At 40.2% G+C, this 12407-nt stretch overlaps 1 long non-coding RNA gene across 1 annotated transcript; it reads right to left on the bottom strand.

Moving 5' to 3' along the window:
- Positions 1–6908: 6908 nt before the first annotated feature.
- On the bottom strand, positions 6909–7695 carry LOC123958424. Its single transcript, XR_006822058.1, has 2 exons — positions 7638–7695; positions 6909–7197 (listed from the first exon to the last, which is right to left on the bottom strand). It is a non-coding gene; the product is annotated as an uncharacterized LOC123958424 (long non-coding RNA).
- Between the last annotated feature and the right edge of the window lie 4712 nt (positions 7696–12407).

Below are 12407 nucleotides of genomic sequence, written 5' to 3'. Positions count from 1 at the left end.
CTGTTACATTAATTTATATACTTTCTTCTGCGCTTCCTTTTGTGGCCCTTATTGCAAGGTCCATCATTTCCAGTGTAATCCTGTCCCCCTTTTGACACCAATATTTTAATACCTAGCTCATGTGATCAAACTTGGTTCCATCTGAAAATAATGGCGTATTTTCCCTACATCAGTACATATAAAAAAAAGGCTTTATTGACCCAGGGTCCCTCCCGATTCCAGGGTACATTCTACATGCAAGATGCAAGGAGGCATCTGTATATGTACAAAATATGTGTATTTGTCCTACACAAATACATGATACTTTTCTTCACGTCATTTGAAAGATGTGGTCATTAAATGCATTTTGTGTGAAAGCAATGAAAGCTCCTCATTACATCCTTAGAATATCAAAGATGATGTAAAAAATAATTGATTATGAAATACTGAAAAAAGGAACGCCAATATTTGGGTTTGTTTAAATTTCCTGTTTTGTCTCTAAACTTCTGGTTGCTATGGCTGGCTAATAGGCCTACAAGTAAAATTTCACACAGTCTGCTGTACATGTGGAAGTTGAGAAAACACATCCACATTTATGAGAAGAAAGATGATCTTTCGCAAAAAGTCAGCTACGGCATTTACTCATTTACAATTAGCTTACAACTAATCTGGCTTATTGTGGTTTGCGGTGTTTTGTCTATGGTGAAAATGCACCAATTCAAGAGCACCGATGCTAACTTATCAGTATGATGATGCAGGTTATTAAGTTATTAACATAATTTACATTCTTCACATGTACATTCTGTTGGTCTGGAATATGAAGGACTGTGAACTGTAATAGCTTAACTATAACCAGATGAGTCTCTGCTGTCAGTCTGTGTTTTGGATGAAGTAATAACATCCACTCTGAAAACTTGTGTGTTGATATCAAATTGTTATAAACACATAGTAAAACACAAACGCATTGTCACCATCATTACTATAAGAGTAGCTATACTATACTATATTATAGTAAAGCCCAAAAGCTATTACTATAAGACAGCTGATCCCAGAGCTGTGCAGGAGAACTGATCTAATAATCAGTGGATGTTTGTCAGACTGCTGCAGCAGAAAGTCTCTCATGTTCTAACAGCCTTGATGTGATCTCAAGCAGCAGATGTCAATGTACACGATACGACACATGAACCCCCACTTCCGGTGTAGACTGGAAATTAGAGTTGGAGCACTTGTTGCTTAAACACATAAGGTCAGTAAAGATGGGACCATTTTAATTAAGTACCTGTAGATGAAAACGAAGCAGTATTGGTGAACTGTCGCACATTTACATGAATGTTAATTTATGTACACATTCCGTAACATTTAAATACATACTATATATATATATATATATATATATATATATATATATATATAATAACACTATTACACTATAAGGCCTGATAGCTTTGTTTCGTACGTGTTTTAAAAAGGTATATAAAATATTACAATTATGATCAAGATGTAATTATGTAAAATGCTTTTTCAACTGATAACTAAACAAAATGACTGTAGTATTACTGAAAGTATTATTAATGTATTAGGCATGCCTTAACCTTTGCCAGGAGTCCTCCATCTCCAGACAACACATATATGCATGGACACACACAGGTTGTTGAGACACTTCATACGTGACAGTCTTTTTCAATTACTCTCATCACCTAGAGCAAACACGCAGACACACACACAAACACACACACACACTCTGTACCGGCCAAGCGTAGCCTGGCCAAGGCAGAGAAGATTATGATGGCAATTGTATCTCAGTCTTTTCTGTAAACCCCTGAAGCAGAGCTGGAATGAAAACAGAATAGAAAATAGAGACAGAAAACAAGTTGGACCAGAGGGAAAGGACAAAAAACAATAGCAATTAAATATCCACCCATATATCTGTACCTGATGGCACATTTCATCTATGTGTGGGTTCTGTTAGTATAGTGATACAAACCTCTGTGTACAAGTTAGTGTTTGGTTCAGATATTAGAGGAGAGATGGAGCTCAAGCAGACAATCACTGATGAACTGTGTATTGTATTGGAACACAAACAAGAATGGAAAAGAAAAAGCGGGGGGAGAATGATGGATTGATAGAGAGAGGTGATCAAGTGTATGCAAAAGTGACGAGGTGTACAAATCCATGACAGTATCTGCTAGGTTTCAGAATTTCACCTATAGTTCTCAGGATTTTTCTAACACTTGTCACAGCAATGAGCAGACACAGTGGCCTATGTGTGACCTCATACGTGCCTGCTGTAGATGTACTGTTTCTGCCATGTACTCAGAGACATAGTATATTCACTCAGACTGCCATATAGATCAACTTTCCTACCAGCATCATTTAACTTTTTTATTGGGAATGAACATGATCATAGATTTGCCCTTGGTACAAACTGACATCTTCTAATGTTCACCAGCTACTCTCAGGAAAGTGGTATACACTGGCTTTTTCTCTGAAAACAGCTGCCTGCTGTTCAGGAGAGCGGTGAGGGTGAACCACAACAGTTAATTTGTATGGAGGGATTATTGGGTCAGAACTAAAACTAAAAGTCTAAAACTAAAAGTTGAAATCAAAAGCTAAAAGTCGAAATCAAAAACTAAAAGTCGAAGTTGAAAATGAATTTGATATTTAGGATAGGGCATTTTGTATTTAGGATTGGGCATTTGGTATTTAGGATAGGGCATTTTGTATTTAGCCATTTAGGATTGGGGTTTTGGGGATTTGGGGATTGGGGATTGAGGATTAAGGATAGAGTCGTGTATGCAACTGAGGAGGCGTGACCCAAAGGCTGCAGGGAGGGTTTGGAACGGCTGAGGCGCAGAGGCACTTTATGGACTGCAGGGGGAGCTCTGACTGCCAGCACACTGCCATGAAAGCAAGCAGAGGAAGTGAGTAGGGCTGGAGGGAGGACTATCATTTATAATACCATAAGTAAAAGTGTACAGCATTTCTGTCCATGTGGCCTCACACACAAAGTCAACAGTGAAAGGAATGCTATCCATCTGACGAGAAAGCAGGTAAGATATGATAACATTACCAAGTTAGCTATATTAGGCTAATTGTTGCTGACATGCGTGAGTTACGTTATATTTATATATTTCTACATTTATTTATGTCGACTGTATGATTGATGCGATTGTCATCAGTGTTTTCCTAGTGTTTGTTTTTTCCCCATGCTCAGCTACATCTACACACCTGCACTGGGTTGCACTAGCACTGTATTATGTGAGGTTAATGGGTTCTTAGGTTCATAACACAGGCACACCCTTACATATTGTTTAGAGTAGTGGTGTTTGTTTTTTTGTTTCTTCATGTATTGTTTTGTGATACTTTTGCTTTTTGGTATTGTTTAATTATGTATTGTGCTCCTGTACACAAGCAGGGCATTGTTAAAAAGTAAGTGTTAGATCCCACTTTTACCACAAGAGGGAGTATACTGTTAGTGAGTTATGTTAGGAGCAGCCTCATCAAGGCAGTGCAGACAATGCTCATAACAATGTACCGATCTGTTTGTGTATGTTGCAGGTATGTTGCAAGCAGACATAATATATAAACGGAACATACACAAGTAAGTAGACATAAATAGTCCATGTATCATCTGCTTAAGACCTTGTGGTGATACATATAAGAAATTGTGTCTGTAAAGCCTGTAACATGACTGTACATGCAGCTGTAATAAACAGGAGCTACAATACAAATCTGTATAACGTAGGAGTTGTGCCAAATGTTTTCCTTTATTGGCATACTGTTAGCGAGTTATGTGAGAAGCCTCAACATGGCAGTCCATTTCTGTAACTTAACGTGAGAATGAACTGACCATGCTGATAACAATGTTTCAATCTGTTTATTTCTGTTGCAGATTTTAGTAAAGATATTCAAAGCCGAGTTTTTATTCAGATGTTCAAAAATTACTTCTCTGTTAGGGCATAAACTCGACACTAGAGGCTTAATAACGGCTAGTTAGATTTGAACAAAAACAGTAACCAAAATTGGATGCACCATGATTAACGTTGGGTATGGACTAAATGGAGTTCCAAAGTCTTTGAACATCTACAGATAGTCTTCAAATGCATGTAAAATAGAGTCAGTTTTAACCTAGACGAATTTTCAACTGCAAATCACCACAATCTTTATTAATGGGTTGGACTGTGACTTTACATTCACAGGTATTTGAGTAAACTGTCTTATCTGTTTGATTCATAATGTCATCTTCAGTTATTGCCACCTGTATTTTGTCCCCATCAGCTAAATAAATCCAATGCGACATACAGAAGGATATCAGCACTTTATTAAAAAATGGATGTGCTTCACTGAATCAAATGTAATAGTGTTGAATCATTAATCCTTCCTCCACTACATTTTTTAAGATAAATGAAATGAATTCATATTTCTAGCGCCACTGGATTAAAATGGAGACTTTGCTTTTTATTTACTCATTGCCATGGTGAATTGTAGTTTTCTTTTCATTCCCCATTTACTAACTCAGTGAACACACTCAGGGTTGATTGAACTAGTTTTGATCAGCTGTTTAAGAACTGAAAACTCAGTTTCACATCTCAGACTCAATCAACTCAGAGCTCCTGCCTCATCATCTCTCCTTTGCTTCCTAGTGTTTTCTTTGTGACTAACCTTTTGTTTCTTGTACCTCAGGATCTCCACCTGCTCCTCTGCCTCGCATTTGCCTTCTACTGGACAGCCAGCCATGCGTCCCCCATTCGCCACTGCCCACGTCATCTCGTCCGACATTATTCACAAACTTCCTTGAGATGCCTTCAGATCTCCAACCCTAGTCATCTTTTGTTCATCTAATGCCCTTACACCATCACAACACTGTGGGCACAATGCATCATTTTTCACCTACTACCTCTATTATCCAAAAGACGTGATAAAGCAGCTAAACCCCTCCACCTGCTTCCTTGACCCACATTTTTTTTCAAAGAACCCCTTAGACCAGAGGTCACTAATAGGCGGACCGCGGTCCGGATCCGGACCCAGCTGCCGTCCTCTCCGGACCGCCGACCTAAAGCACATTTATTATTGAGACTTACTACCTCGTGACGGAGCATTTCTATTTTAACCCGCGCAGCTTTTCTAGCATTTACTGTACTGGTTTAGAGGACCAGGAAACTCTCAGACCAATCGCATGTGCTCCAATCGTCTCATGTGACGCTGCTCAGCCAATCAAATCTGTGCATACCGATGCTTGCGAGTCGAGTCCACGAGATTCACCAGAGACGTTTTGGAAACACACCTGAATTGAGGAGACGAAAGATAAAAGAGATTTCACATGACTTTTAATCAAGAATGTACAGATTTTTACAAGTACATTCCTCCCACGGGCAGTTCAAAACCAGAATATCTCATAGATCTCCAATATGCTAGCTGGAGCTCACGTTTCTCACTGAACAACAGAAAGTAGGAAAGTGGTAGCTCTGTAAGAGGAAATGAAAGAGAAGGAGGCATTACAGCTGTTCATTTGTGTGTTTATTATAAAATTGGTTAAGACTACACTTCATCACTTCAAGCTACACTTTTTATTAAATCTTTTCTAAAAATTAGGCACTTTAATTTAGTTTACTTAAATTTAGAATTTATTATTTGAATAGTTATTATTTATTATCCTTCCAGTTTGATGTGAAAACTGACTGAAATATTATTTGATTTGACAGTCCGTTGTTAAAAACATGTGTTGATACAACTATAGGTTATAGTACTGAATGATAACGCAAGTTCGTCGTTTTGATGTTCCGGACCTTTGCTTCAGGAAATTTTCTCTAACTAGACCTCTTTGAAATCTAATTGAATACCCCTGCCTTAGACCCATCTGTGATAAGCAACTACAGACCAATCTCCAATATCCCTTTTCCTAGTAAAATATTTGAAAAGGATGTCTACAAACAACTGCATAATTACCTGTCCCCCCACAATCTATACGATGTGGATCAATCTGGCTTCAGGACCAAGCGCAGCACTGAAACAGCTTTAGTAGTCAGTGATCAAAAGATCAACAATGCTGCAAACAAACCTTCTATCCTAGTATTTCTAGAATGGACTGCAGCCTTAGATACTGTCAACCACAGCTTTTTAATCAGTAAACTAGAAAATTCATTTGGGGAATGTGGCCGTGTCTTAAAGGGGACATTCTCTGTGTCTGTTGACAACTTTTAAACTGTATATGTAACTATCTGTTATGTTCTGTGTGTAGCATAAGGAGACTACAAACTTTCCTGCCCTATGGAATAAAGTTCCTGAGTTTTATCTCCATGTGATGAGTCCAGGTTTTGTCAACAGTGCCAGTTCAGATCAATGTAAATGTGGGAAGAACAGGGCTGCGTTAAATATGTAATGTTGCTTCTTAAACTGCAAAACTTGGAAATTAGAGGGTCATGGCGCAGAATAAATATTAACTTCTTACAATTAGTTTTTAAAAGACTTGTTTTCAGGTTGAAAAAATGATGTTAAATAAATGTGTGCAGGTCAGGCCTTGTGAGGTGACGTCGCTGTCTTTATCTGTCCTTAGCTGGTGTAGGAAGCTTCTATACATAATTAAAGTAAAATTGGAAGTATAATGAAATGTTATGCCTATTTCCACTTTTATTTCGTTGCCTCTACAAATTAGCAAATTCTTCCAAAGACAGCAGAACAAATGACAAATGACATAATCATAACTAAAAGCCAAATTAGCCCTAATATCATTCTAATTTCAGCGGCACCCACCACTAGAAGCAAATAAGGTATAGCCATAGACTGGGTATAGCACAACACTTGATCATAGAAACTGTGCAAGTCCGTAGGCTGTATGATCATGTATACTAGTTAAGATAAGACTGCACTAAAGGAAATTCAGGTGCAACAGCAGCAATTATATATGGTGAAAATAAACGACAAGCAGCTTCTCCCGTCAGACTGCACCTCTGTGCTATTTAATGCATAATATAATGAGCAAAATAAAACACGGTAATTATAGATCACATAGAAACTCTGCAAGATAAAATACAAGCCTTCAATGAAGAGTAAAATATGTCTAAGTGAGAGAAAAAGTCCTGAGTGGATCCAGAGGTTACTGAATCAGCTGTAGCTGTTCCAACTTGTGGTGTGACCAAGTGGACTGGGACTCTGCTGCAGATGGCTGATCCAAAGCTGTGACACCAAGTGGTCCTTCATGTCCAGGTGAAACATCTTTGTCTGCAGGTGGGAGGACAAGTCAGTGGGGAAAAACAGTGGAGCTTGCATTAACCTCAAACACCTCTAGTGTAGACATTAGGCCCTAATAGGCAGCTGAGCAGGAGCCAGGAGACTGAGCATGGGGCAATAACAAACACAGGGATGCAGGTAGTGTCCTCTGTTTCTGATTCAGGCCTCAACGTTACATTCATGTGTGTAGTACTAATACCATACTAGGACTGCGCTATTATGTTTTTCAGAGCACACAAACACTGTAAACACACACCTGTCACCTGCCCAGCATGGTGCTGTTACAAACACAGCTTCTACACCTCATCTTTACAGTTTATACACACAGCCCTCAGCGGGGTTAATAGCCGCATTTAAAACCTGCATGTACCGACAGTAACGTAACTCATGCATGTCAGCAACAGTTAGCCTAATATAGCTAACTTGCTTACCTGCTGTACTGTCCGCTGCTTTCTCGTCAGATGGATAGCATTCCTTTCACTGTTGACTTTGTGTGTGAGGCCACATGGACAGAAATGCTGTACGCTTTCACTTATGGTATTATAAATGATAGTCCTCCCTCCAGCCCTACTCACTTCCTCTGCTTGCTTTTATGGCAGTGTGCTGGCAGTCAGAGCTCCCCCTGCAGTCCATAAAGTGCCTCTGCGCCTCAGCCGTTCCAAACCCTCCCTGCAGCCTTTGGGTCAGCTTCCTCATTTGCATACACGACTCTATCCTCAATCCCCAAATTCCCAAATTCCCAATCCTAAATGGCTAAATGACTAAATGCCCAATCCTAAATACCAAATGCCCAATCCTAAATATCAAATTAATTTGACTTCGACTCTTAGTTTTTGTTTTCGGCTTTTAGTTTCCGATATTGACTTTTAGTTTTCGATTTCAACTTTTATTTTTCGATTTCGACTTTTAGTTTTAGTTCTGACCCAATAATCCCTCCATAAATTTGTGGGACGTAAAACCCAATGAATCAGCTGAAAGAGGCTAAAAAGCGCTGCAGAGCTAAGTTGAACTGTTCTGCGCAGTATCATAACTGTTCCTAGAACTGCACTCTTCTGGACAGAGACCTCTGATGTTTTACCTGGAATCTGCTGTAGCCACTCTCCCAGTTTGGGGGTCACAGCCCCCAGTGCTCCGATTACCACTGGCACCACTGTTGCTCTTACTTTCCACATCTTTTCTAGCTCCTCTTTCAGCCCTTGGTATTTCTCAAGCTTCTCGCATTCCTTCTTCTTGATGTTGCTGTCCCTTGGGATTGCCACATCTATCACTGCAGCCTTCTTCTGCTGTTTGTCGATCCTGCCTGCCTGCCTGCCAGCCAGCCAGCCAGCCAGCCAGCCAGCCAAACCTGCTCAACCACCACAACACATGACACTCGGTCATTCTCAATATTCTTAGCAGGTGTCTTCCATTTTGACCTTGGGACTTCCAGCCCTGTTCCTGTACACTATGCCAGCTACCTATATAGTGTGTGTGTGTGTGTGTGTGATATTAAATCTGTGTAAAATATCATACTTTACATTTGCTCATTGGAAAGATTGTAAATGGTCAATGACTCCATTGTCTCTCAGCCTCCATCACAGAATGACAGCTGTCACCACAACACGGCGGCCACACGCTGCACTCATTTTCTCAGCAGGAGGCTCTGTTGGAGCTGCTTTCCAGCCTGGAGTGACACTTCAACCAAGTGTGGAGACAGATCTGACTGGTGTCCAACAATGAGGTTTCTCAGGAAAAATATATGTTACTGTTAAAAAGAAGCCAGCTGGAGAGGAGCCACTGTCAAAGTTGTTGGAGGAGATCACGTCCTCTTCCATTATGCCAGTTTTACTTTGAGACCAGCTGGTTCATTCTCCTCTCATGCAGGCAACACCAACTGAAATGGAAAACATTAATTTATCATGTCAAGAAAACATCATTATTCATGATCTTAAGACAGGAATGAGAAAACTCTTCCAGATCATTTGTGCCATCTGAAATCATAATTCATCCATTGTCAACTGTGTTTAACTGTGTGTAAATTCATTTTGAATAACCTGATTTAGATTATATTATTATCTCAATCAACCAACATACTCAAATGCAAACAACAGGAGTGGATGGACATAAGCATTCTTTCACATTTTCTTTTGGTTAAAATGTGCACCACATTTGCAACAAACCGTGGCTAGTTTCACTATCTGACAAGCCTATCAAGAGCAACGTAAACAAGTGAAACATGTCCTACCCCATTAATTAGGATGCCAGCCCAGCACACGGCCCTGTCATTAACAAGGTCCATGTGTACAAGGTGTTACAGGAGATTTTCATCTCACTCGTGCCTCCTGTTTGCTTATCTGCTTTTTGCAACAAGTCCAGCAACCCAATCGACCATTCTGTGGGCTTTGTGCACGTGGATACAAGAAACCAACATTGACTGTCGGAAACAAACAGGTAACAAACAGCAGTCTTTACATCAAAGTCATACTCTTTGTTGACCCAACACCCACTCCAATCCTATATGCAGGGCTGTTTTGATCCATGTTCACATTTTCGGAGAGCAAATGAGTACTCAACAGTGTTTTTCTGCTACTGAATTGTGAATATTGTTTAAAGAGAAGACTTCTGGATATGCAAGTGTGTGTTCATCCTGAATGTGGGGAAATATTAAATGATCTGTTCAGCTGCTGTAAGTGTTGTCAGCTTAGAAGAGAGATCAGCAAGTGAATGACTCATGAAAACTCACTGGGGGAAAATTTTGGTAAAACTTTTAAACTCGGTTGACTTCACGGTTATTTCTGTAAACAAAAAATAACGTCTTATTTAATACATTTTACTGGCTGCTTCAATCATGCCACACTGGACTGGAGCTCATTAAAAGTAAAAATGTGCAGGCCACTGTGGGAAAAAGAAAGAATAGACTGCAATATCATTAAACATATTTAATTTCTGCATTGGAACAAATGGTAAAAATGTTGTTTTTCTGGTGAGGAGAGCTTTTTTCATAATAAAAAGCCTGTTCCCATCCTTTATATCTTAGTATTTAGACCTCCACAAAATTCCCCTCAAAGAAAACGTAATATAGTATGATTATTATCAGCCAACCAACACACATTCTGAAGGTACATTTTGGCACTCTTCTAATGTTCCTTTCCTCAGAACGTGGATCTGGTGGATGCATTTGTGTCTGATCAAAAAGCTGTTGTTTCCAGGCCTTCTCTTCCTGCTAATCCCAGCTCTTAACCTACTACGTGTTCTCGCATTTTTAACTCTGACTGTGCACGTCAATTCTGAAAAGCATTCATCTACCTCCAGATCCACAGCTGTCACATAATCCGGCTAAATTCATTTAACAGCCAGTGTTTATCCATCCTTTAGTGCAATGCCCCATTTATAGTCAGGAAGGAAACAAATTTCCCTTATACATCAACTTGCAATACCCAGCCACAAGCTCTCAAATAATGTGGATGAACTGAATGGACCCGGATGGATTATCAATCTTGTATTCAAAAAGAACATCAGACAAATAAAAACAAGGATAACGGCTTCCCCCACAAGTGAACTAAGATTAAAAAAGAAAAAAGAACTCCTTTTTATTTATTTAAATGTATGGCTTGTCCTTTATGAAGTCTGTGTTTCTCATAGGCAGCTGGCATGGCACATGTGATATCTTTTATTAAAGAAGCAGGAATTGTCCCAGCAAGTACTAGTAGGTCTGTATAAAAGCAGTTATACATTTTGTTTTATTAGAAATATTGAATGATGCACTAATTAGTATAAAATACACTGCTTAAAAAAATAAAGGGAACACTAAAATAACACATCCTAGATCTGAATGAATGAAATAATCTCATTAAATACTCCTTTCTTTACATAGCTGAATGTGCTGACAACAAAATCACACAAAAATTATCGATGGAAATCAAATCTATCAACCCATGGAGGTCTGGATTTGGAGTCACACTCAAAATCAAAGTGGAAAACCACACTACAGGCTGATCCAACTTTGATGTAATGTCCTTAAAACAAGTCAGAATGAGGCTCAGTAGTGTGTGTGGCCGCCACGTACCTGTATGACCTCCCTACAACGCCTGGGCATGCTCCTGATGAGGTGGCGGATGGTCTCCTGAGGGATCTCCTCCCAGACCTGGACTAAAGCATCCAGTCTGTGGTGCAACGTGGCGTTGGTGGATGGAGCGAGACATGATGTCCCAGATGTGTTCAATTGGATTCAGGTCTGGGGAACGGGCGGGCCTGTCCATAGCATCAATGCCTTCCTCTTGCAGGAACTGCTGACACACTCCAGCCACATGAGGTCTAGCATTGTCTTGCATTAGGAGGAACCCAGGGCCAAGCGCACCAGCATATGGTCTCACAAGGGGTCTGAGGATCTCATCTCGGTACCTAATGGCAGTCAGGCTACCTCTGGCGAGCACATGGAGGGTTGTGCGGCCCCCCAAAGAAATGCCACCCCACACCATTACTGACCCACCGCCAAACCGGTCATGCTGGAGGATGTTGCAGGCAGCACAACGTTCTCCACGGCGTCTCCAGACTCTGTCACGTCTGTCACATGTGCTCAGTGTGAACCTGCTTTCATCTGAAGAGCACAGGGCGCCAGTGGCAAATTTGCCAATCTTGGTGTTCTCTGGCAAATGCCAAACGTCCTGCACGGTGTTGGGCTGTAAGCACAACCCCCACCTGTGGACGTCGGGCCCTCATACCATCCTCATGCAGTCTGTTTCTGACCGTTTGAGCAGACACATGCACATCTGTGGCCTGCTGGAGGTCATTTCACTTGATATAATACCTACAAAATTTTTACTAAAAGTAATAGATTCTGTTGGGCCCCATTTGATCTCTGTTTTCAACAGCTCCCTATCTACTGGTTGTGTCCCTGATTATTTTAAAACGGCTTGCGTGAACCCACTTTTAAAGAAACCTGGTTTAGATCCCTCCCTCCCACAAAATTTTAGACCAATTTCAAAACTGCCTTTTATTGCAAAGATTCTAGAAAGAATTGTGTCCAAACAGCTGCTCACTGTGCTGGAAAATAACAAAATATTTGAAAAGTTTCAGTCTGGTTTTAGGAAGTACCACAGCACTGAGACTGCCCTGCTTAAAGTCACCAATGACCTTTTAATGTCTGCTGATGAAGGTATGTGCTCAGTCCTTGTACTCCTGGACCTTAGCGCTGCTTTTGACACCATTGATCACAACATCAT

This window comes from Micropterus dolomieu, linkage group LG20, assembly GCF_021292245.1.
Source record: "Micropterus dolomieu isolate WLL.071019.BEF.003 ecotype Adirondacks linkage group LG20, ASM2129224v1, whole genome shotgun sequence".
In the NCBI taxonomy this organism is placed as follows: Eukaryota; Metazoa; Chordata; class Actinopteri; order Centrarchiformes; family Centrarchidae; genus Micropterus; species Micropterus dolomieu.
This window is presented reverse-complemented; position numbering and strand designations above follow the sequence as displayed.